The following is a 26,419-nucleotide window of genomic DNA, read 5'->3' on the forward strand; positions in this document are numbered from 1 at the left end:
TAAGTCAGTCTCTCTCTCTCTCTCTCTCTCTCTTTTTCTTTTTATATATATTTTTTTCCGTCTTCTTCTTCTTCTTCAGACCCTGTCATAGCACTAATGCCTTTCCAATACCACCAGCAGATGGAGACACTCCATTGCAACATTGGTTGTGAGCAGCAGTTTCTAAAAACAAATGCCTCATGGCGGATTTCCCATCCATCAATGGATGGTAAATTTTGTTTTTATCATTCACTGACCACAGAAACCAATGCATGGTCAAGCAACAGCAATGACACACCCTTGTGTATAGGCATGAGACCCTCATGTCATTTAACAGGATTCAGCACCACCCACAAGACAGCTACCTGTCATGTCATGTCAAACCTGCACAGGTGTGCTAGATTATTATTATTTAGTTTTATTTTATTTTTTTACACCAATCAGTGTGCAAACATGGTCATTAAAACGCTAAATGAATAGACGTTCATAAACCAGTCAGTGCAACTCATCATTTTGGTCTCCAATTCTCAAACTCAAATTCTCACCCACGGAGGATTAAATGAGAATCTTTCTTGTTTAACACTGGAATGGGGTGGTGCACTGTTCACTACCCGAAGATACTGCCACATCGAGTCAATGCATGGAGCGACAGAAGCAAGCTTCCAAATCAGCTCCCTTTCTCAAAAATCCATTTAATTTATGGTCCCCAGATAGGGAACGTATGTATCAGTATGTGCTCACAAGTCACCCAAGTGCAAGTATTCACACAAAAAAAAACGTGCCTCAGGATGCGATCTGTCGCAAGATCCTTTCTTTTTTTTACACTTGATCTAAGCCAAAAGGCCTAGAGGGGATAACCGGGAAAGGGGTGGACCCAACCATGTCCCCTTCATGAGCACTCACATTACTCATAGGAATGGAAGGAAGGCTGGCAGCCAACCAGCCTCCCATACACTTTCTGGGTGGGTGGCAGTCAGCCACCCATACATACATACAGCACAGGCTAAACCCACATCATCACTTAAAAAAAGGACAGGCGACCATTGCACTCTGATGGAGCATTTAGCAATGCAATCCATAGCCTGGCTTTTGCCTGAACCCCCATCACTCCTCCTCTTGCATATAAGACAATATTTCAGATCTGCATATGAAAACAACACGCCTACCTTTGTTGCACATAGCTGCCTGCCTGTCTCTAGTTACCCCACTGGCTGTAGCTGCGTCCCTTCCGACATGGAATAACACCAACTGTAACGATAAACTGAAAATTAACAGTATAAACCTGCATCATTTTGGACTCTGGTATTTGCTGAATCCGGGTGACCTGACAATCGATGGTGGTGCCGCTGGTGATTCTGGCCTTCTTGGAATCTGTTGGGCCTATGTGTTAGCTCACACATCACTTGGGTATCCATGGTAACTACCACAACATGGTCTTCTGCAGTTTACATCTAGCCCGTGGCATTGAATGGCATTTTAAAAGTGCTAAGGGTCCTGGTGCAATAATCCTCCCATGAGGATCAGCCTCAACGGCTTTGTAGATTGCACTCATGTCAGCAACTCCATATACATTTTTTTTTCTTCATGCTTCTTTCTTCATCCTTTTTTCTTTCTGTCATTCAGACTTTCATTCATTCGATCTCTCTCACTCACTTGCTTTAACTCATTTGTTCTCACTCACTCACTCACTCAATCACTCACTCACTCATTCACTCTCACTCACTCTCACTCTCTCACTCACTCGCTCACTAAGTCAGTCTCTCTCTCTCTCTTTTTCTTTTTATATATATTTTTTTCCGTCTTCTTCTTCTTCTTCTTCTTCTTCAGACCCTGTCATAGCACTAATGCCTTTCCAATACCACCAGCAGATGGAGACACTCCATTGCAACATTGGTTGTGAGCAGCAGTTTCTAAAAACAAATGCCTCATGGCGGATTTCCCATCCATCAATGGATGGTAAATTTTGTTTTTATCATTCACTGACCACAGAAACCAATGCATGGTCAAGCAACAGCAATGACACACCCTTGTGTATAGGCATGAGACCCTCATGTCATTTAACAGGATTCAGCACCACCCACAAGACAGCTACCTGTCATGTCATGTCAAACCTGCACAGGTGTGCTAGATTATTATTATTTAGTTTTATTTAATTTTTTTACACCAATCAGTGTGCAAACATGGTCATTAAAACGCTAAATGAATAGACGTTCATAAACCAGTCAGTGCAACTCATCATTTTGGTCTCCAATTCTCAAACTCAAATTCTCACCCACGGAGGATTAAATGAGAATCTTTCTTGTTTAACACTGGAATGGGGTGGTGCACTGTTCACTACCCGAAGATACTGCCACATCGGGTCAATGCATAGGGCGACAGAAGCAAGCTTCCAAATCAGCTCCCTTTCTCAAAAATCCATTTAATTTATGGTCCCCAGATAGGGAACGTATGTATCAGTATGTGCTCACAAGTCACCCAAGTGCAAGTATTCACACAAAAAAAAACGTGCCTCAGGATGCGATCTGTCGCAAGATCCTTTCTTTTTTTACACTTGATCTAAGCCAAAAGGCCTAGAGGGGATAACCGGGAAAGGGGTGGACCCAACCATGTCCCCTTCATGAGCACTCACATTACTCATAGGAATGGAAGGAAGGCTGGCAGCCAACCAGCCTCCCATACACTTTCTGGGTGGGTGGCAGTCAGCCACCCATACATACATACAGCACAGGCTAAACCCACATCATCACTTAAAAAAAGGACAGGCGACCATTGCACTCTGATGGAGCATTTAGCAATGCAATCCATAGCCTGGCTTTTGCCTGAACCCCCATCACTCCTCCTCTTGCATATAAGACAATATTTCAGATCTGCATATGAAAACAACACGCCTACCTTTGTTGCACATAGCTGCCTGCCTGTCTCTAGTTACCCCACTGGCTGTAGCTGCGTCCCTTCCGACATGGAATAACACCAACTGTAACGATAAACTGAAAATTAACAGTATAAACCTGCATCATTTTGGACTCTGGTATTTGCTGAATCCGGGTGACCTGACAATCGATGGTGGTGCCGCTGGTGATTCTGGCCTTCTTGGAATCTGTTGGGCCTATGTGTTAGCTCACACATCACTTGGGTATCCATGGTAACTACCACAACATGGTCATCTGCAGTTTACATCTAGCCCGTGGCATTGAATGGCATTTTAAAAGTGCTAAGGGTCCTGGTGCAATAATCCTCCCATGAGGATCAGCCTCAACGGCTTTGTAGATTGCACTCATGTCAGCAACTCCATATACATTTTTTTTTCTTCATGCTTCTTTCTTCATCCTTTTTTCTTTCTGTCATTCAGACTTTCATTCATTTGATCTCTCTCACTCACTTGCTTTAACTCATTTGTTCTCACTCACTCACTCACTCAATCACTCACTCACTCATTCACTCTCACTCACTCTCACTCTCTCACTCACTCGCTCACTAAGTCAGTCTCTCTCTCTCTCTCTTTTTCTTTTTATATATATTTTTTTCCGTCTTCTTCTTCTTCTTCTTCAGACCCTGTCATAGCACTAATGCCTTTCCAATACCACCAGCAGATGGAGACACTCCATTGCAACATTGGTTGTGAGCAGCAGTTTCTAAAAACAAATGCCTCATGGCGGATTTCCCATCCATCAATGGATGGTAAATTTTGTTTTTATCATTCACTGACCACAGAAACCAATGCATGGTCAAGCAACAGCAATGACACACCCTTGTGTATAGGCATGAGACCCTCATGTCATTTAACAGGATTCAGCACCACCCACAAGACAGCTACCTGTCATGTCATGTCAAACCTGCACAGGTGTGCTAGATTATTATTATTTAGTTTTATTTTATTTTTTTACACCAATCAGTGTGCAAACATGGTCATTAAAACGCTAAATGAATAGACGTTCATAAACCAGTCAGTGCAACTCATCATTTTGGTCTCCAATTCTCAAACTCAAATTCTCACCCACGGAGGATTAAATGAGAATCTTTCTTGTTTAACACTGGAATGGGGTGGTGCACTGTTCACTACCCGAAGATACTGCCACATCGGGTCAATGCATAGGGTGACAGAAGCAAGCTTCCAAATCAGCTCCCTTTCTCAAAAATCCATTTAATTTATGGTCCCCAGATAGGGAACGTATGTATCAGTATGTGCTCACAAGTCACCCAAGTGCAAGTATTCACACAAAAAAAAACGTGCCTCAGGATGCGATCTGTCGCAAGATCCTTTCTTTTTTTACACTTGATCTAAGCCAAAAGGCCTAGAGGGGATAACCGGGAAAGGGGTGGACCCAACCATGTCCCCTTCATGAGCACTCACATTACTCATAGGAATGGAAGGAAGGCTGGCAGCCAACCAGCCTCCCATACACTTTCTGGGTGGGTGGCAGTCAGCCACCCATACATACATACAGCACAGGCTAAACCCACATCATCACTTAAAAAAAGGACAGGCGACCATTGCACTCTGATGGAGCATTTAGCAATGCAATCCATAGCCTGGCTTTTGCCTGAACCCCCATCACTCCTCCTCTTGCATATAAGACAATATTTCAGATCTGCATATGAAAACAACACGCCTACCTTTGTTGCACATAGCTGCCTGCCTGTCTCTAGTTACCCCACTGGCTGTAGCTGCGTCCCTTCCGACATGGAATAACACCAACTGTAACGATAAACTGAAAATTAACAGTATAAACCTGCATCATTTTGGACTCTGGTATTTGCTGAATCCGGGTGACCTGACAATCGATGGTGGTGCCACTGGTGATTCTGGCCTTCTTGGAATCTGTTGGGCCTATGTGTTAGCTCACACATCACTTGGGTATCCATGGTAACTACCACAACATAGTCATCTGCAGTTTACATCTAGCCCGTGGCATTGAATGGCATTTTAAAAGTGCTAAGGGTCCTGGTGCAATAATCCTCCCATGAGGATCAGCCTCAACGGCTTTGTAGATTGCACTCATGTCAGCAACTCCATATACATTTTTTTTTCTTCATGCTTCTTTCTTCATCCTTTTTTCTTTCTGTCATTCAGACTTTCATTCATTCGATCTCTCTCACTCACTTGCTTTAACTCATTTGTTCTCACTCACTCACTCACTCACTCAATCACTCACTCACTCATTCACTCTCACTCACTCTCACTCTCTCACTCACTCGCTCACTAAGTCAGTCTCTCTCTCTCTCTCTCTTTTTCTTTTTATATATATTTTTTTCCGTCTTCTTCTTCTTCTTCTTCAGACCCTGTCATAGCACTAATGCCTTTCCAATACCACCAGCAGATGGAGACACTCCATTGCAACATTGGTTGTGAGCAGCAGTTTCTAAAAACAAATGCCTCATGGCGGATTTCCCATCCATCAATGGATGGTAAATTTTGTTTTTATCATTCACTGACCACAGAAACCAATGCATGGTCAAGCAACAGCAATGACACACCCTTGTGTATAGGCATGAGACCCTCATGTCATTTAACAGGATTCAGCACCACCCACAAGACAGCTACCTGTCATGTCATGTCAAACCTGCACAGGTGTGCTAGATTATTATTATTTAGTTTTATTTTATTTTTTTACACCAATCAGTGTGCAAACATGGTCATTAAAACGCTAAATGAATAGACGTTCATAAACCAGTCAGTGCAACTCATCATTTTGGTCTCCAATTCTCAAACTCAAATTCTCACCCACGGAGGATTAAATGAGAATCTTTCTTGTTTAACACTGGAATGGGGTGGTGCACTGTTCACTACCCGAAGATACTGCCACATCGGGTCAATGCATAGGGCGACAGAAGCAAGCTTCCAAATCAGCTCCCTTTCTCAAAAATCCATTTAATTTATGGTCCCCAGATAGGGAACGTATGTATCAGTATGTGCTCACAAGTCACCCAAGTGCAAGTATTCACACAAAAAAAAAACGTGCCTCAGGATGCGATCTGTCGCAAGATCCTTTCTTTTTTTACACTTGATCTAAGCCAAAAGGCCTAGAGGGGATAACCGGGAAAGGGGTGGACCCAACCATGTCCCCTTCATGAGCACTCACATTACTCATAGGAATGGAAGGAAGGCTGGCAGCCAACCAGCCTCCCATACACTTTCTGGGTGGGTGGCAGTCAGCCACCCATACATACATACAGCACAGGCTAAACCCACATCATCACTTAAAAAAAGGACAGGCGACCATTGCACTCTGATGGAGCATTTAGCAATGCAATCCATAGCCTGGCTTTTGCCTGAACCCCCATCACTCCTCCTCTTGCATATAAGACAATATTTCAGATCTGCATATGAAAACAACACGCCTACCTTTGTTGCACATAGCTGCCTGCCTGTCTCTAGTTACCCCACTGGCTGTAGCTGCGTCCCTTCCGACATGGAATAACACCAACTGTAACGATAAACTGAAAATTAACAGTATAAACCTGCATCATTTTGGACTCTGGTATTTGCTGAATCCGGGTGACCTGACAATCGATGGTGGTGCCGCTGGTGATTCTGGCCTTCTTGGAATCTGTTGGGCCTATGTGTTAGCTCACACATCACTTGGGTATCCATGGTAACTACCACAACATGGTCATCTGCAGTTTACATCTAGCCCGTGGCATTGAATGGCATTTTAAAAGTGCTAAGGGTCCTGGTGCAATAATCCTCCCATGAGGATCAGCCTCAACGGCTTTGTAGATTGCACTCATGTCAGCAACTCCATATACATTTTTTTTTCTTCATGCTTCTTTCTTCATCCTTTTTTCTTTCTGTCATTCAGACTTTCATTCATTCGATCTCTCTCACTCACTTGCTTTAACTCATTTGTTCTCACTCACTCACTCACTCACTCAATCACTCACTCACTCATTCACTCTCACTCAGTCTCACTCTCTCACTCACTCGCTCACTAAGTCAGTCTCTCTCTCTCTCTCTTTTTCTTTTTATATATATTTTTTTCCGTCTTCTTCTTCTTCTTCTTCAGACCCTGTCATAGCACTAATGCCTTTCCAATACCACCAGCAGATGGAGACACTCCATTGCAACATTGGTTGTGAGCAGCAGTTTCTAAAAACAAATGCCTCATGGCGGATTTCCCATCCATCAATGGATGGTAAATTTTGTTTTTATCATTCACTGACCACAGAAACCAATGCATGGTCAAGCAACAGCAATGACACACCCTTGTGTATAGGCATGAGACCCTCATGTCATTTAACAGGATTCAGCACCACCCACAAGACAGCTACCTGTCATGTCATGTCAAACCTGCACAGGCGTGCTAGATTATTATTATTTAGTTTTATTTTATTTTTTTACACCAATCAGTGTGCAAACATGGTCATTAAAACGCTAAATGAATAGACGTTCATAAACCAGTCAGTGCAACTCATCATTTTGGTCTCCAATTCTCAAACTCAAATTCTCACCCACGGAGGATTAAATGAGAATCTTTCTTGTTTAACACTGGAATGGGGTGGTGCACTGTTCACTACCCGAAGATACTGCCACATCGGGTCAATGCATAGGGCGACAGAAGCAAGCTTCCAAATCAGCTCCCTTTCTCAAAAATCCATTTAATTTATGGTCCCCAGATAGGGAACGTATGTATCAGTATGTGCTCACAAGTCACCCAAGTGCAAGTATTCACACAAAAAAAAACGTGCCTCAGGATGCGATCTGTCGCAAGATCCTTTCTTTTTTTACACTTGATCTAAGCCAAAAGGCCTAGAGGGGATAACCGGGAAAGGGGTGGACCCAACCATGTCCCCTTCATGAGCACTCACATTACTCATAAGAATGGAAGGAAGGCTGGCAGCCAACCAGCCTCCCATACACTTTCTGGGTGGGTGGCAGTCAGCCACCCATACATACATACAGCACAGGCTAAACCCACATCATCACTTAAAAAAAGGACAGGCGACCATTGCACTCTGATGGAGCATTTAGCAATGCAATCCATAGCCTGGCTTTTGCCTGAACCCCCATCACTCCTCCTCTTGCATATAAGACAATATTTCAGATCTGCATATGAAAACAACACGCCTACCTTTGTTGCACATAGCTGCCTGCCTGTCTCTAGTTACCCCACTGGCTGTAGCTGCGTCCCTTCCGACATGGAATAACACCAACTGTAACGATAAACTGAAAATTAACAGTATAAACCTGCATCATTTTGGACTCTGGTATTTGCTGAATCCGGGTGACCTGACAATCGATGGTGGTGCCGCTGGTGATTCTAGCCTTCTTGGAATCTGTTGGGCCTATGTGTTAGCTCACACATCACTTGGGTATCCATGGTAACTACCACAACATGGTCATCTGCAGTTTACATCTAGCCCGTGGCATTGAATGGCATTTTAAAAGTGCTAAGGGTCCTGGTGCAATAATCCTCCCATGAGGATCAGCCTCAACGGCTTTGTAGATTGCACTCATGTCAGCAACTCCATATACATTTTTTTTTCTTCATGCTTCTTTCTTCATCCTTTTTTCTTTCTGTCATTCAGACTTTCATTCATTCGATCTCTCTCACTCACTTGCTTTAACTCATTTGTTCTCACTCACTCACTCACTCAATCACTCACTCACTCATTCACTCTCACTCACTCTCACTCTCTCACTCACTCGCTCACTAAGTCAGTCTCTCTCTCTCTCTCTCTTTTTCTTTTTATATATATTTTTTTCCGTCTTCTTCTTCTTCTTCTTCTTCTTCTTCTTCAGACCCTGTCATAGCACTAATGCCTTTCCAATACCACCAGCAGATGGAGACACTCCATTGCAACATTGGTTGTGAGCAGCAGTTTCTAAAAACAAATGCCTCATGGCGGATTTCCCATCCATCAATGGATGGTAAATTTTGTTTTTATCATTCACTGACCACAGAAACCAATGCATGGTCAAGCAACAGCAATGACACACCCTTGTGTATAGGCATGAGACCCTCATGTCATTTAACAGGATTCAGCACCACCCACAAGACAGCTACCTGTCATGTCATGTCAAACCTGCACAGGTGTGCTAGATTATTATTATTTAGTTTTATTTTATTTTTTTACACCAATCAGTGTGCAAACATGGTCATTAAAATGCTAAATGAATAGACGTTCATAAACCAGTCAGTGCAACTCATCATTTTGGTCTCCAATTCTCAAACTCAAATTCTCACCCACGGAGGATTAAATGAGAATCTTTCTTGTTTAACACTGGAATGGGGTGGTGCACTGTTCACTACCCGAAGATACTGCCACATCGGGTCAATGCATAGGGTGACAGAAGCAAGCTTCCAAATCAGCTCCCTTTCTCAAAAATCCATTTAATTTATGGTCCCCAGATAGGGAACGTATGTATCAGTATGTGCTCACAAGTCACCCAAGTGCAAGTATTCACACAAAAAAAAACGTGCCTCAGGATGCGATCTGTCGCAAGATCCTTTCTTTTTTTACACTTGATCTAAGCCAAAAGGCCTAGAGGGGATAACCGGGAAAGGGGTGGACCCAACCATGTCCCCTTCATGAGCACTCACATTACTCATAGGAATGGAAGGAAGGCTGGCAGCCAACCAGCCTCCCATACACTTTCTGGGTGGGTGGGTGGCAGTCAGCCACCCATACATACATACAGCACAGGCTAAACCCACATCATCACTTAAAAAAAGGACAGGCGACCATTGCACTCTGATGGAGCATTTAGCAATGCAATCCATAGCCTGGCTTTTGCCTGAACCCCCATCACTCCTCCTCTTGCATATAAGACAATATTTCAGATCTGCATATGAAAACAACACGCCTACCTTTGTTGCACATAGCTGCCTGCCTGTCTCTAGTTACCCCACTGGCTGTAGCTGCGTCCCTTCCGACATGGAATAACACCAACTGTAACGATAAACTGAAAATTAACAGTATAAACCTGCATCATTTTGGACTCTGGTATTTGCTGAATCCGGGTGACCTGACAATCGATGGTGGTGCCGCTGGTGATTCTGGCCTTCTTGGAATCTGTTGGGCCTATGTGTTAGCTCACACATCACTTGGGTATCCATGGTAACTACCACAACATGGTCATCTGCAGTTTACATCTAGCCCGTGGCATTGAATGGCATTTTAAAAGTGCTAAGGGTCCTGGTGCAATAATCCTCCCATGAGGATCAGCCTCAACGGCTTTGTAGATTGCACTCATGTCAGCAACTCCATATACATTTTTTTTTCTTCATGCTTCTTTCTTCATCCTTTTTTCTTTCTGTCATTCAGACTTTCATTCATTCGATCTCTCTCACTCACTTGCTTTAACTCATTTGTTCTCACTCACTCACTCACTCACTCAATCACTCACTCACTCATTCACTCTCACTCACTCTCACTCTCTCACTCACTCGCTCACTAAGTCAGTCTCTCTCTCTCTCTCTCTTTTTCTTTTTATATATATTTTTTTCCGTCTTCTTCTTCTTCTTCTTCTTCTTCTTCTTCTTCTTCTTCTTCTTCAGACCCTGTCATAGCACTAATGCCTTTCCAATACCACCAGCAGATGGAGACACTCCATTGCAACATTGGTTGTGAGCAGCAGTTTCTAAAAACAAATGCCTCATGGCGGATTTCCCATCCATCAATGGATGGTAAATTTTGTTTTTATCATTCACTGACCACAGAAACCAATGCATGGTCAAGCAACAGCAATGACACACCCTTGTGTATAGGCATGAGACCCTCATGTCATTTAACAGGATTCAGCACCACCCACAAGACAGCTACCTGTCATGTCATGTCAAACCTGCACAGGTGTGCTAGATTATTATTATTTAGTTTTATTTTATTTTTTTACACCAATCAGTGTGCAAACATGGTCATTAAAACGCTAAATGAATAGACGTTCATAAACCAGTCAGTGCAACTCATCATTTTGGTCTCCAATTCTCAAACTCAAATTCTCACCCACGGAGGATTAAATGAGAATCTTTCTTGTTTAACACTGGAATGGGGTGGTGCACTGTTCACTACCCGAAGATACTGCCACATCGGGTCAATGCATAGGGCGACAGAAGCAAGCTTCCAAATCAGCTCCCTTTCTCAAAAATCCATTTAATTTATGGTCCCCAGATAGGGAACGTATGTATCAGTATGTGCTCACAAGTCACCCAAGTGCAAGTATTCACACAAAAAAAAACGTGCCTCAGGATGCGATCTGTCGCAAGATCCTTTCTTTTTTTACACTTGATCTAAGCCAAAAGGCCTAGAGGGGATAACCGGGAAAGGGGTGGACCCAACCATGTCCCCTTCATGAGCACTCACATTACTCATAAGAATGGAAGGAAGGCTGGCAGCCAACCAGCCTCCCATACACTTTCTGGGTGGGTGGCAGTCAGCCACCCATACATACATACAGCACAGGCTAAACCCACATCATCACTTAAAAAAAGGACAGGCGACCATTGCACTCTGATGGAGCATTTAGCAATGCAATCCATAGCCTGGCTTTTGCCTGAACCCCCATCACTCCTCCTCTTGCATATAAGACAATATTTCAGATCTGCATATGAAAACAACACGCCTACCTTTGTTGCACATAGCTGCCTGCCTGTCTCTAGTTACCCCACTGGCTGTAGCTGCGTCCCTTCCGACATGGAATAACACCAACTGTAACGATAAACTGAAAATTAACAGTATAAACCTGCATCATTTTGGACTCTGGTATTTGCTGAATCCGGGTGACCTGACAATCGATGGTGGTGCCGCTGGTGATTCTAGCCTTCTTGGAATCTGTTGGGCCTATGTGTTAGCTCACACATCACTTGGGTATCCATGGTAACTACCACAACATGGTCATCTGCAGTTTACATCTAGCCCGTGGCATTGAATGGCATTTTAAAAGTGCTAAGGGTCCTGGTGCAATAATCCTCCCATGAGGATCAGCCTCAACGGCTTTGTAGATTGCACTCATGTCAGCAACTCCATATACATTTTTTTTTCTTCATGCTTCTTTCTTCATCCTTTTTTCTTTCTGTCATTCAGACTTTCATTCATTCGATCTCTCTCACTCACTTGCTTTAACTCATTTGTTCTCACTCACTCACTCACTCAATCACTCACTCACTCATTCACTCTCACTCACTCTCACTCTCTCACTCACTCGCTCACTAAGTCAGTCTCTCTCTCTCTCTCTCTTTTTCTTTTTATATATATTTTTTTCCGTCTTCTTCTTCTTCTTCTTCTTCTTCTTCTTCAGACCCTGTCATAGCACTAATGCCTTTCCAATACCACCAGCAGATGGAGACACTCCATTGCAACATTGGTTGTGAGCAGCAGTTTCTAAAAACAAATGCCTCATGGCGGATTTCCCATCCATCAATGGATGGTAAATTTTGTTTTTATCATTCACTGACCACAGAAACCAATGCATGGTCAAGCAACAGCAATGACACACCCTTGTGTATAGGCATGAGACCCTCATGTCATTTAACAGGATTCAGCACCACCCACAAGACAGCTACCTGTCATGTCATGTCAAACCTGCACAGGTGTGCTAGATTATTATTATTTAGTTTTATTTTATTTTTTTACACCAATCAGTGTGCAAACATGGTCATTAAAATGCTAAATGAATAGACGTTCATAAACCAGTCAGTGCAACTCATCATTTTGGTCTCCAATTCTCAAACTCAAATTCTCACCCACGGAGGATTAAATGAGAATCTTTCTTGTTTAACACTGGAATGGGGTGGTGCACTGTTCACTACCCGAAGATACTGCCACATCGGGTCAATGCATAGGGCGACAGAAGCAAGCTTCCAAATCAGCTCCCTTTCTCAAAAATCCATTTAATTTATGGTCCCCAGATAGGGAACGTATGTATCAGTATGTGCTCACAAGTCACCCAAGTGCAAGTATTCACACAAAAAAAAACGTGCCTCAGGATGCGATCTGTCGCAAGATCCTTTCTTTTTTTACACTTGATCTAAGCCAAAAGGCCTAGAGGGGATAACCGGGAAAGGGGTGGACCCAACCATGTCCCCTTCATGAGCACTCACATTACTCATAGGAATGGAAGGAAGGCTGGCAGCCAACCAGCCTCCCATACACTTTCTGGGTGGGTGGCAGTCAGCCACCCATACATACATACAGCACAGGCTAAACCCACATCATCACTTAAAAAAAGGACAGGCGACCATTGCACTCTGATGGAGCATTTAGCAATGCAATCCATAGCCTGGCTTTTGCCTGAACCCCCATCACTCCTCCTCTTGCATATAAGACAATATTTCAGATCTGCATATGAAAACAACACGCCTACCTTTGTTGCACATAGCTGCCTGCCTGTCTCTAGTTACCCCACTGGCTGTAGCTGCGTCCCTTCCGACATGGAATAACACCAACTGTAACGATAAACTGAAAATTAACAGTATAAACCTGCATCATTTTGGACTCTGGTATTTGCTGAATCCGGGTGACCTGACAATCGATGGTGGTGCCGCTGGTGATTCTGGCCTTCTTGGAATCTGTTGGGCCTATGTGTTAGCTCACACATCACTTGGGTATCCATGGTAACTACCACAACATGGTCATCTGCAGTTTACATCTAGCCCGTGGCATTGAATGGCATTTTAAAAGTGCTAAGGGTCCTGGTGCAATAATCCTCCCATGAGGATCAGCCTCAACGGCTTTGTAGATTGCACTCATGTCAGCAACTCCATATACATTTTTTTTTCTTCATGCTTCTTTCTTCATCCTTTTTTCTTTCTGTCATTCAGACTTTCATTCATTCGATCTCTCTCACTCACTTGCTTTAACTCATTTGTTCTCACTCACTCACTCACTCACTCAATCACTCACTCACTCATTCACTCTCACTCACTCTCACTCTCTCACTCACTCGCTCACTAAGTCAGTCTCTCTCTCTCTCTCTCTTTTTCTTTTTATATATATTTTTTTCCGTCTTCTTCTTCTTCTTCTTCTTCTTCAGACCCTGTCATAGCACTAATGCCTTTCCAATACCACCAGCAGATGGAGACACTCCATTGCAACATTGGTTGTGAGCAGCAGTTTCTAAAAACAAATGCCTCATGGCGGATTTCCCATCCATCAATGGATGGTAAATTTTGTTTTTATCATTCACTGACCACAGAAACCAATGCATGGTCAAGCAACAGCAATGACACACCCTTGTGTATAGGCATGAGACCCTCATGTCATTTAACAGGATTCAGCACCACCCACAAGACAGCTACCTGTCATGTCATGTCAAACCTGCACAGGTGTGCTAGATTATTATTATTTAGTTTTATTTTATTTTTTTACACCAATCAGTGTGCAAACATGGTCATTAAAACGCTAAATGAATAGACGTTCATAAACCAGTCAGTGCAACTCATCATTTTGGTCTCCAATTCTCAAACTCAAATTCTCACCCACGGAGGATTAAATGAGAATCTTTCTTGTTTAACACTGGAATGGGGTGGTGCACTGTTCACTACCCGAAGATACTGCCACATCGGGTCAATGCATAGGGCGACAGAAGCAAGCTTCCAAATCAGCTCCCTTTCTCAAAAATCCATTTAATTTATGGTCCCCAGATAGGGAACGTATGTATCAGTATGTGCTCACAAGTCACCCAAGTGCAAGTATTCACACAAAAAAAAACGTGCCTCAGGATGCGATCTGTCGCAAGATCCTTTCTTTTTTTACACTTGATCTAAGCCAAAAGGCCTAGAGGGGATAACCGGGAAAGGGGTGGACCCAACCATGTCCCCTTCATGAGCACTCACATTACTCATAGGAATGGAAGGAAGGCTGGCAGCCAACCAGCCTCCCATACACTTTCTGGGTGGGTGGCAGTCAGCCACCCATACATACATACAGCACAGGCTAAACCCACATCATCACTTAAAAAAAGGACAGGCGACCATTGCACTCTGATGGAGCATTTAGCAATGCAATCCATAGCCTGGCTTTTGCCTGAACCCCCATCACTCCTCCTCTTGCATATAAGACAATATTTCAGATCTGCATATGAAAACAACACGCCTACCTTTGTTGCACATAGCTGCCTGCCTGTCTCTAGTTACCCCACTGGCTGTAGCTGCGTCCCTTCCGACATGGAATAACACCAACTGTAACGATAAACTGAAAATTAACAGTATAAACCTGCATCATTTTGGACTCTGGTATTTGCTGAATCCGGGTGACCTGACAATCGATGGTGGTGCCGCTGGTGATTCTGGCCTTCTTGGAATCTGTTGGGCCTATGTGTTAGCTCACACATCACTTGGGTATCCATGGTAACTACCACAACATGGTCATCTGCAGTTTACATCTAGCCCGTGGCATTGAATGGCATTTTAAAAGTGCTAAGGGTCCTGGTGCAATAATCCTCCCATGAGGATCAGCCTCAACGGCTTTGTAGATTGCACTCATGTCAGCAACTCCATATACATTTTTTTTTCTTCATGCTTCTTTCTTCATCCTTTTTTCTTTCTGTCATTCAGACTTTCATTCATTCGATCTCTCTCACTCACTTGCTTTAACTCATTTGTTCTCACTCACTCACTCACTCACTCAATCACTCACTCACTCATTCACTCTCACTCACTCTCACTCTCTCACTCACTCGCTCACTAAGTCAGTCTCTCTCTCTCTCTCTCTTTTTCTTTTTATATATATTTTTTTCCGTCTTCTTCTTCTTCTTCTTCAGACCCTGTCATAGCACTAATGCCTTTCCAATACCACCAGCAGATGGAGACACTCCATTGCAACATTGGTTGTGAGCAGCAGTTTCTAAAAACAAATGCCTCATGGCGGATTTCCCATCCATCAATGGATGGTAAATTTTGTTTTTATCATTCACTGACCACAGAAACCAATGCATGGTCAAGCAACAGCAATGACACACCCTTGTGTATAGGCATGAGACCCTCATGTCATTTAACAGGATTCAGCACCACCCACAAGACAGCTACCTGTCATGTCATGTCAAACCTGCACAGGTGTGCTAGATTATTATTATTTAGTTTTATTTTATTTTTTTACACCAATCAGTGTGCAAACATGGTCATTAAAACGCTAAATGAATAGACGTTCATAAACCAGTCAGTGCAACTCATCATTTTGGTCTCCAATTCTCAAACTCAAATTCTCACCCACGGAGGATTAAATGAGAATCTTTCTTGTTTAACACTGGAATGGGGTGGTGCACTGTTCACTACCCGAAGATACTGCCACATCGGGTCAATGCATAGGGCGACAGAAGCAAGCTTCCAAATCAGCTCCCTTTCTCAAAAATCCATTTAATTTATGGTCCCCAGATAGGGAACGTATGTATCAGTATGTGCTCACAAGTCACCCAAGTGCAAGTATTCACACAAAAAAAAAAACGTGCCTCAGGATGCGATCTGTCGCAAGATCCTTTCTTTTTTTACACTTGATCTAAGCCAAAAGGCCTAGAGGGGATAACCGGGAAAGGGGTGGACCCAACCATGTCCCCTTCATGAGCACTCACATTACTCATAGGAATGGAAGGAAGGCTGGCAGCCAACCAGCCTCCCATACACTTTCTGGGTGGGTGGCAGTCAGCCACCCATACATACATACAGCACAGGCTAAACCCACATCATCACTTAAAAAAAGGACAGGCGACCATTGCACTCTGATGGAGCATTTAGCAATGCAATCCATAGCCTGGCTTTTGCCTGAACCCCCATCACTCCTCCTCTTGCATATAAGACAATATTTCAGATCTGCATATGAAAACAACACGCCTACCTTTGTTGCACATAGCTGCCTGCCTGTCTCTAGTTACCCCACTGGCTGTAGCTGCGTCCCTTCCGACATGGAATAACACCAACTGTAACGATAAACTGAAAATTAACAGTATAAACCTGCATCATTTTGGACTCTGGTATTTGCTGAATCCGGGTGACCTGACAATCGATGGTGGTGCCGCTGGTGATTCTGGCCTTCTTGGAATCTGTTGGGCCTATGTGTTAGCTCACACATCACTTGGGTATCCATGGTAACTACCACAACATGGTCATCTGCAGTTTACATCTAGCCCGTGGCATTGAATGGCATTTTAAAAGTGCTAAGGGTCCTGGTGCAATAATCCTCCCATGAGGATCAGCCTCAACGGCTTTGTAGATTGCACTCATGTCAGCAACTCCATATACATTTTTTTTTCTTCATGCTTCTTTCTTCATCCTTTTTTCTTTCTGTCATTCAGACTTTCATTCATTCGATCTCTCTCACTCACTTGCTTTAACTCATTTGTTCTCACTCACTCACTCACTCACTCACTCAATCACTCACTCACTCATTTACTCTCACTCACTCTCACTCTCTCACTCACTCGCTCACTAAGTCAGTCTCTCTCTCTCTCTCTCTTTTTCTTTTTATATATATTTTTTTCCGTCTTCTTCTTCTTCTTCTTCTTCTTCTTCTTCAGACCCTGTCAAAGCACTAATGCCTTTCCAATACCACCAGCAGATGGAGACACTCCATTGCAACATTGGTTGTGAGCAGCAGTTTCTAAAAACAAATGCCTCATGGCGGATTTCCCATCCATCAATGGATGGTAAATTTTGTTTTTATCATTCACTGACCACAGAAACCAATGCATGGTCAAGCAACAGCAATGACACACCCTTGTGTATAGGCATGAGACCCTCATGTCATTTAACAGGATTCAGCACCACCCACAAGACAGCTACCTGTCATGTCATGTCAAACCTGCACAGGTGTGCTAGATTATTATTATTTAGTTTTATTTTATTTTTTTACACCAATCAGTGTGCAAACATGGTCATTAAAACGCTAAATGAATAGACGTTCATAAACCAGTCAGTGCAACTCATCATTTTGGTCTCCAATTCTCAAACTCAAATTCTCACCCACGGAGGATTAAATGAGAATCTTTCTTGTTTAACACTGGAATGGGGTGGTGCACTGTTCACTACCCGAAGATACTGCCACATCGGGTCAATGCATAGGGCGACAGAAGCAAGCTTCCAAATCAGCTCCCTTTCTCAAAAATCCATTTAATTTATGGTCCCCAGATAGGGAACGTATGTATCAGTATGTGCTCACAAGTCACCCAAGTGCAAGTATTCACACAAAAAAAAAACGTGCCTCAGGATGCGATCTGTCGCAAGATCCTTTCTTTTTTTACACTTGATCTAAGCCAAAAGGCCTAGAGGGGATAACCGGGAAAGGGGTGGACCCAACCATGTCCCCTTCATGAGCACTCACATTACTCATAGGAATGGAAGGAAGGCTGGCAGCCAACCAGCCTCCCATACACTTTCTGGGTGGGTGGCAGTCAGCCACCCATACATACATACAGCACAGGCTAAACCCACATCATCACTTAAAAAAAGGACAGGCGACCATTGCACTCTGATGGAGCATTTAGCAATGCAATCCATAGCCTGGCTTTTGCCTGAACCCCCATCACTCCTCCTCTTGCATATAAGACAATATTTCAGATCTGCATATGAAAACAACACGCCTACCTTTGTTGCACATAGCTGCCTGCCTGTCTCTAGTTACCCCACTGGCTGTAGCTGCGTCCCTTCCGACATGGAATAACACCAACTGTAACGATAAACTGAAAATTAACAGTATAAACCTGCATCATTTTGGACTCTGGTATTTGCTGAATCCGGGTGACCTGACAATCGATGGTGGTGCCGCTGGTGATTCTGGCCTTCTTGGAATCTGTTGGGCCTATGTGTTAGCTCACACATCACTTGGGTATCCATGGTAACTACCACAACATGGTCATCTGCAGTTTACATCTAGCCCGTGGCATTGAATGGCATTTTAAAAGTGCTAAGGGTCCTGGTGCAATAATCCTCCCATGAGGATCAGCCTCAACGGCTTTGTAGATTGCACTCATGTCAGCAACTCCATATACATTTTTTTTTCTTCATGCTTCTTTCTTCATCCTTTTTTCTTTCTGTCATTCAGACTTTCATTCATTCGATCTCTCTCACTCACTTGCTTTAACTCATTTGTTCTCACTCACTCACTCACTCACTCACTCATTCACTCTCACTCACTCTCACTCTCTCACTCACTCGCTCACTAAGTCAGTCTCTCTCTCTCTCTCTCTTTTTCTTTTTATATATATTTTTTTCCGTCTTCTTCTTCTTCTTCTTCTTCAGACCCTGTCATAGCACTAATGCCTTTCCAATACCACCAGCAGATGGAGACACTCCATTGCAACATTGGTTGTGAGCAGCAGTTTCTAAAAACAAATGCCTCATGGCGGATTTCCCATCCATCAATGGATGGTAAATTTTGTTTTTATCATTCACTGACCACAGAAACCAATGCATGGTCAAGCAACAGCAATGACACACCCTTGTGTATAGGCATGAGACCCTCATGTCATTTAACAGGATTCAGCACCACCCACAAGACAGCTACCTGTCATGTCATGTCAAACCTGCACAGGTGTGCTAGATTATTATTATTTAGTTTTATTTTATTTTTTTACACCAATCAGTGTGCAAACATGGTCATTAAAACGCTAAATGAATAGACGTTCATAAACCAGTCAGTGCAACTCATCATTTTGGTCTCCAATTCTCAAACTCAAATTCTCACCCACGGAGGATTAAATGAGAATCTTTCTTGTTTAACACTGGAATGGGGTGGTGCACTGTTCACTACCCGAAGATACTGCCACATCGGGTCAATGCATAGGGCGACAGAAGCAAGCTTCCAAATCAGCTCCCTTTCTCAAAAATCCATTTAATTTATGGTCCCCAGATAGGGAACGTATGTATCAGTATGTGCTCACAAGTCACCCAAGTGCAAGTATTCACACAAAAAAAAACGTGCCTCAGGATGCGATCTGTCGCAAGATCCTTTCTTTTTTTACACTTGATCTAAGCCAAAAGGCCTAGAGGGGATAACCGGGAAAGGGGTGGACCCAACCATGTCCCCTTCATGAGCACTCACATTACTCATAGGAATGGAAGGAAGGCTGGCAGCCAACCAGCCTCCCATACACTTTCTGGGTGGGTGGCAGTCAGCCACCCATACATACATACAGCACAGGCTAAACCCACATCATCACTTAAAAAAAGGACAGGCGACCATTGCACTCTGATGGAGCATTTAGCAATGCAATCCATAGCCTGGCTTTTGCCTGAACCCCCATCACTCCTCCTCTTGCATATAAGACAATATTTCAGATCTGCATATGAAAACAACACGCCTACCTTTGTTGCACATAGCTGCCTGCCTGTCTCTAGTTACCCCACTGGCTGTAGCTGCGTCCCTTCCGACATGGAATAACACCAACTGTAACGATAAACTGAAAATTAACAGTATAAACCTGCATCATTTTGGACTCTGGTATTTGCTGAATCCGGGTGACCTGACAATCGATGGTGGTGCCGCTGGTGATTCTGGCCTTCTTGGAATCTGTTGGGCCTATGTGTTAGCTCACACATCACTTGGGTATCCATGGTAACTACCACAACATGGTCATCTGCAGTTTACATCTAGCCCGTGGCATTGAATGGCATTTTAAAAGTGCTAAGGGTCCTGGTGCAATAATCCTCCCATGAGGATCAGCCTCAACGGCTTTGTAGATTGCACTCATGTCAGCAACTCCATATACATTTTTTTTTCTTCATGCTTCTTTCTTCATCCTTTTTTCTTTCTGTCATTCAGACTTTCATTCATTCGATCTCTCTCACTCACTTGCTTTAACTCATTTGTTCTCACTCACTCACTCACTCACTCAATCACTCACTCACTCATTCACTCTCACTCACTCTCACTCTCTCACTCACTCGCTCACTAAGTCAGTCTCTCTCTCTCTCTCTCTTTTTCTTTTTATATATATTTTTTTCCGTCTTCTTCTTCTTCTTCTTCTTCTTCTTCTTCTTCTTCTTCTTCTTCTTCAGACCCTGTCATAGCACTAATGCCTTTCCAATACCACCAGCAGATGGAGACACTCCATTGCAACATTGGTTGTGAGCAGCAGTTTCTAAAAACAAATGCCTCATGGCGGATTTCCCATCCATCAATGGATGGTAAATTTTGTTTTTATCATTCACTGACCACAGAAACCAATGCATGGTCAAGCAACAGCAATGACACACCCTTGTGTATAGGCATGAGACCCTCATGTCATTTAACAGGATTCAGCACCACCCACAAGACAGCTACCTGTCATGTCATGTCAAACCTGCACAGGTGTGCTAGATTATTATTATTTAGTTTTATTTTATTTTTTTACACCAATCAGTGTGCAAACATGGTCATTAAAACGCTAAATGAATAGACGTTCATAAACCAGTCAGTGCAACTCATCATTTTGGTCTCCAATTCTCAAACTCAAATTCTCACCCACGGAGGATTAAATGAGAATCTTTCTTGTTTAACACTGGAATGGGGTGGTGCACTGTTCACTACCCGAAGATACTGCCACATCGGGTCAATGCATAGGGCGACAGAAGCAAGCTTCCAAATCAGCTCCCTTTCTCAAAAATCCATTTAATTTATGGTCCCCAGATAGGGAACGTATGTATCAGTATGTGCTCACAAGTCACCCAAGTGCAAGTATTCACACAAAAAAAAACGTGCCTCAGGATGCGATCTGTCGCAAGATCCTTTCTTTTTTTACACTTGATCTAAGCCAAAAGGCCTAGAGGGGATAACCGGGAAAGGGGTGGACCCAACCATGTCCCCTTCATGAGCACTCACATTACTCATAGGAATGGAAGGAAGGCTGGCAGCCAACCAGCCTCCCATACACTTTCTGGGTGGGTGGCAGTCAGCCACCCATACATACATACAGCACAGGCTAAACCCACATCATCACTTAAAAAAAGGACAGGCGACCATTGCACTCTGATGGAGCATTTAGCAATGCAATCCATAGCCTGGCTTTTGCCTGAACCCCCATCACTCCTCCTCTTGCATATAAGACAATATTTCAGATCTGCATATGAAAACAACACGCCTACCTTTGTTGCACATAGCTGCCTGCCTGTCTCTAGTTACCCCACTGGCTGTAGCTGCGTCCCTTCCGACATGGAATAACACCAACTGTAACGATAAACTGAAAATTAACAGTATAAACCTGCATCATTTTGGACTCTGGTATTTGCTGAATCCGGGTGACCTGACAATCGATGGTGGTGCCGCTGGTGATTCTGGCCTTCTTGGAATCTGTTGGGCCTATGTGTTAGCTCACACATCACTTGGGTATCCATGGTAACTACCACAACATGGTCATCTGCAGTTTACATCTAGCCCGTGGCATTGAATGGCATTTTAAAAGTGCTAAGGGTCCTGGTGCAATAATCCTCCCATGAGGATCAGCCTCAACGGCTTTGTAGATTGCACTCATGTCAGCAACTCCATATACATTTTTTTTTCTTCATGCTTCTTTCTTCATCCTTTTTTCTTTCTGTCATTCAGACTTTCATTCATTCGATCTCTCTCACTCACTTGCTTTAACTCATTTGTTCTCACTCACTCACTCACTCACTCAATCACTCACTCACTCATTCACTCTCACTCACTCTCACTCTCTCACTCACTCGCTCACTAAGTCAGTCTCTCTCTCTCTCTCTCTTTTTCTTTTTATATATATTTTTTTCCGTCTTCTTCTTCTTCTTCTTCTTCTTCTTCTTCTTCTTCTTCTTCTTCAGACCCTGTCATAGCACTAATGCCTTTCCAATACCACCAGCAGATGGAGACACTCCATTGCAACATTGGTTGTGAGCAGCAGTTTCTAAAAACAAATGCCTCATGGCGGATTTCCCATCCATCAATGGATGGTAAATTTTGTTTTTATCATTCACTGACCACAGAAACCAATGCATGGTCAAGCAACAGCAATGACACACCCTTGTGTATAGGCATGAGACCCTCATGTCATTTAACAGGATTCAGCACCACCCACAAGACAGCTACCTGTCATGTCATGTCAAACCTGCACAGGTGTGCTAGATTATTATTATTTAGTTTTATTTTATTTTTTTACACCAATCAGTGTGCAAACATGGTCATTAAAACGCTAAATGAATAGACGTTCATAAACCAGTCAGTGCAACTCATCATTTTGGTCTCCAATTCTCAAACTCAAATTCTCACCCACGGAGGATTAAATGAGAATCTTTCTTGTTTAACACTGGAATGGGGTGGTGCACTGTTCACTACCCGAAGATACTGCCACATCGGGTCAATGCATAGGGCGACAGAAGCAAGCTTCCAAATCAGCTCCCTTTCTCAAAAATCCATTTAATTTATGGTCCCCAGATAGGGAACGTATGTATCAGTATGTGCTCACAAGTCACCCAAGTGCAAGTATTCACACAAAAAAAAACGTGCCTCAGGATGCGATCTGTCGCAAGATCCTTTCTTTTTTTACACTTGATCTAAGCCAAAAGGCCTAGAGGGGATAACCGGGAAAGGGGTGGACCCAACCATGTCCCCTTCATGAGCACTCACATTACTCATAGGAATGGAAGGAAGGCTGGCAGCCAACCAGCCTCCCATACACTTTCTGGGTGGGTGGCAGTCAGCCACCCATACATACATACAGCACAGGCTAAACCCACATCATCACTTAAAAAAAGGACAGGCGACCATTGCACTCTGATGGAGCATTTAGCAATGCAATCCATAGCCTGGCTTTTGCCTGAACCCCCATCACTCCTCCTCTTGCATATAAGACAATATTTCAGATCTGCATATGAAAACAACACGCCTACCTTTGTTGCACATAGCTGCCTGCCTGTCTCTAGTTACCCCACTGGCTGTAGCTGCGTCCCTTCCGACATGGAATAACACCAACTGTAACGATAAACTGAAAATTAACAGTATAAACCTGCATCATTTTGGACTCTGGTATTTGCTGAATCCGGGTGACCTGACAATCGATGGTGGTGCCGCTGGTGATTCTGGCCTTCTTGGAATCTGTTGGGCCTATGTGTTAGCTCACACATCACTTGGGTATCCATGGTAACTACCACAACATGGTCATCTGCAGTTTACATCTAGCCCGTGGCATTGAATGGCATTTTAAAAGTGCTAAGGGTCCTGGTGCAATAATCCTCCCATGAGGATCAGCCTCAACGGCTTTGTAGATTGCACTCATGTCAGCAACTCCATATACATTTTTTTTTCTTCATGCTTCTTTCTTCATCCTTTTTTCTTTCTGTCATTCAGACTTTCATTCATTCGATCTCTCTCACTCACTTGCTTTAACTCATTTGTTCTCACTCACTCACTCACTCACTCAATCACTCACTCACTCATTCACTCTCACTCACTCTCACTCTCTCACTCACTCGCTCACTAAGTCAGTCTCTCTCTCTCTCTCTCTTTTTCTTTTTATATATATTTTTTTCCGTCTTCTTCTTCTTCTTCTTCTTCTTCTTCTTCTTCAGACCCTGTCATAGCACTAATGCCTTTCCAATACCACCAGCAGATGGAGACACTCCATTGCAACATTGGTTGTGAGCAGCAGTTTCTAAAAACAAATGCCTCATGGCGGATTTCCCATCCATCAATGGATGGTAAATTTTGTTTTTATCATTCACTGACCACAGAAACCAATGCATGGTCAAGCAACAGCAATGACACACCCTTGTGTATAGGCATGAGACCCTCATGTCATTTAACAGGATTCAGCACCACCCACAAGACAGCTACCTGTCATGTCATGTCAAACCTGCACAGGTGTGCTAGATTATTATTATTTAGTTTTATTTTATTTTTTTACACCAATCAGTGTGCAAACATGGTCATTAAAACGCTAAATGAATAGACGTTCATAAACCAGTCAGTGCAACTCATCATTTTGGTCTCCAATTCTCAAACTCAAATTCTCACCCACGGAGGATTAAATGAGAATCTTTCTTGTTTAACACTGGAATGGGGTGGTGCACTGTTCACTACCCGAAGATACTGCCACATCGGGTCAATGCATAGGGCGACAGAAGCAAGCTTCCAAATCAGCTCCCTTTCTCAAAAATCCATTTAATTTATGGTCCCCAGATAGGGAACGTATGTATCAGTATGTGCTCACAAGTCACCCAAGTGCAAGTATTCACACAAAAAAAAACGTGCCTCAGGATGCGATCTGTCGCAAGATCCTTTCTTTTTTTACACTTGATCTAAGCCAAAAGGCCTAGAGGGGATAACCGGGAAAGGGGTGGACCCAACCATGTCCCCTTCATGAGCACTCACATTACTCATAGGAATGGAAGGAAGGCTGGCAGCCAACCAGCCTCCCATACACTTTCTGGGTGGGTGGCAGTCAGCCACCCATACATACATACAGCACAGGCTAAACCCACATCATCACTTAAAAAAAGGACAGGCGACCATTGCACTCTGATGGAGCATTTAGCAATGCAATCCATAGCCTGGCTTTTGCCTGAACCCCCATCACTCCTCCTCTTGCATATAAGACAATATTTCAGATCTGCATATGAAAACAACACGCCTACCTTTGTTGCACATAGCTGCCTGCCTGTCTCTAGTTACCCCACTGGCTGTAGCTGCGTCCCTTCCGACATGGAATAACACCAACTGTAACGATAAACTGAAAATTAACAGTATAAACCTGCATCATTTTGGACTCTGGTATTTGCTGAATCCGGGTGACCTGACAATCGATGGTGGTGCCGCTGGTGATTCTGGCCTTCTTGGAATCTGTTGGGCCTATGTGTTAGCTCACACATCACTTGGGTATCCATGGTAACTACCACAACATGGTCATCTGCAGTTTACATCTAGCCCGTGGCATTGAATGGCATTTTAAAAGTGCTAAGGGTCCTGGTGCAATAATCCTCCCATGAGGATCAGCCTCAACGGCTTTGTAGATTGCACTCATGTCAGCAACTCCATATACATTTTTTTTTCTTCATGCTTCTTTCTTCATCCTTTTTTCTTTCTGTCATTCAGACTTTCATTCATTCGATCTCTCTCACTCACTTGCTTTAACTCATTTGTTCTCACTCACTCACTCACTCACTCAATCACTCACTCACTCATTCACTCTCACTCACTCTCACTCTCTCACTCACTCGCTCACTAAGTCAGTCTCTCTCTCTCTCTCTCTTTTTCTTTTTATATATATTTTTTTCCGTCTTCTTCTTCTTCTTCTTCTTCTTCTTCTTCTTCAGACCCTGTCATAGCACTAATGCCTTTCCAATACCACCAGCAGATGGAGACACTCCATTGCAACATTGGTTGTGAGCAGCAGTTTCTAAAAACAAATGCCTCATGGCGGATTTCCCATCCATCAATGGATGGTAAATTTTGTTTTTATCATTCACTGACCACAGAAACCAATGCATGGTCAAGCAACAGCAATGACACACCCTTGTGTATAGGCATGAGACCCTCATGTCATTTAACAGGATTCAGCACCACCCACAAGACAGCTACCTGTCATGTCATG

General features: G+C 43.3%; 15 pseudogenes; all 15 read right to left on the bottom strand.

Moving 5' to 3' along the window:
• Positions 1-569: 569 nt before the first annotated feature.
• Positions 570-834, bottom strand: LOC130285681 (U2 spliceosomal RNA; annotated as a pseudogene).
• A 1,462-nt stretch (positions 835-2,296) lies between these two features.
• Positions 2,297-2,560, bottom strand: LOC130285732 (U2 spliceosomal RNA; annotated as a pseudogene).
• Positions 2,561-4,018: 1,458 nt separating this feature from the next.
• LOC130289328 (U2 spliceosomal RNA) lies at positions 4,019-4,282 on the bottom strand (annotated as a pseudogene).
• Positions 4,283-5,746: 1,464 nt separating this feature from the next.
• Positions 5,747-6,011, bottom strand: LOC130287831 (U2 spliceosomal RNA; annotated as a pseudogene).
• A 1,462-nt stretch (positions 6,012-7,473) lies between these two features.
• LOC130285733 (U2 spliceosomal RNA) lies at positions 7,474-7,737 on the bottom strand (annotated as a pseudogene).
• A 1,472-nt stretch (positions 7,738-9,209) lies between these two features.
• On the bottom strand, positions 9,210-9,473 carry LOC130289330 (U2 spliceosomal RNA; annotated as a pseudogene).
• A 1,495-nt stretch (positions 9,474-10,968) lies between these two features.
• LOC130285734 (U2 spliceosomal RNA) lies at positions 10,969-11,232 on the bottom strand (annotated as a pseudogene).
• Positions 11,233-12,704: 1,472 nt separating this feature from the next.
• LOC130285735 (U2 spliceosomal RNA) lies at positions 12,705-12,968 on the bottom strand (annotated as a pseudogene).
• Positions 12,969-14,438: 1,470 nt separating this feature from the next.
• LOC130285736 (U2 spliceosomal RNA) lies at positions 14,439-14,702 on the bottom strand (annotated as a pseudogene).
• A 1,464-nt stretch (positions 14,703-16,166) lies between these two features.
• Positions 16,167-16,432, bottom strand: LOC130288244 (U2 spliceosomal RNA; annotated as a pseudogene).
• Positions 16,433-17,912: 1,480 nt separating this feature from the next.
• LOC130287832 (U2 spliceosomal RNA) lies at positions 17,913-18,177 on the bottom strand (annotated as a pseudogene).
• Positions 18,178-19,632: 1,455 nt separating this feature from the next.
• Positions 19,633-19,896, bottom strand: LOC130285738 (U2 spliceosomal RNA; annotated as a pseudogene).
• Positions 19,897-21,390: 1,494 nt separating this feature from the next.
• LOC130285740 (U2 spliceosomal RNA) lies at positions 21,391-21,654 on the bottom strand (annotated as a pseudogene).
• Positions 21,655-23,145: 1,491 nt separating this feature from the next.
• LOC130285741 (U2 spliceosomal RNA) lies at positions 23,146-23,409 on the bottom strand (annotated as a pseudogene).
• Positions 23,410-24,888: 1,479 nt separating this feature from the next.
• On the bottom strand, positions 24,889-25,152 carry LOC130285742 (U2 spliceosomal RNA; annotated as a pseudogene).
• Between the last annotated feature and the right edge of the window lie 1,267 nt (positions 25,153-26,419).

The sequence above is a fragment of the Hyla sarda genome, chromosome 8 (genome assembly GCF_029499605.1).
Source record: "Hyla sarda isolate aHylSar1 chromosome 8, aHylSar1.hap1, whole genome shotgun sequence".
Lineage (NCBI taxonomy): Eukaryota > Metazoa > Chordata > Amphibia > Anura > Hylidae > Hyla > Hyla sarda.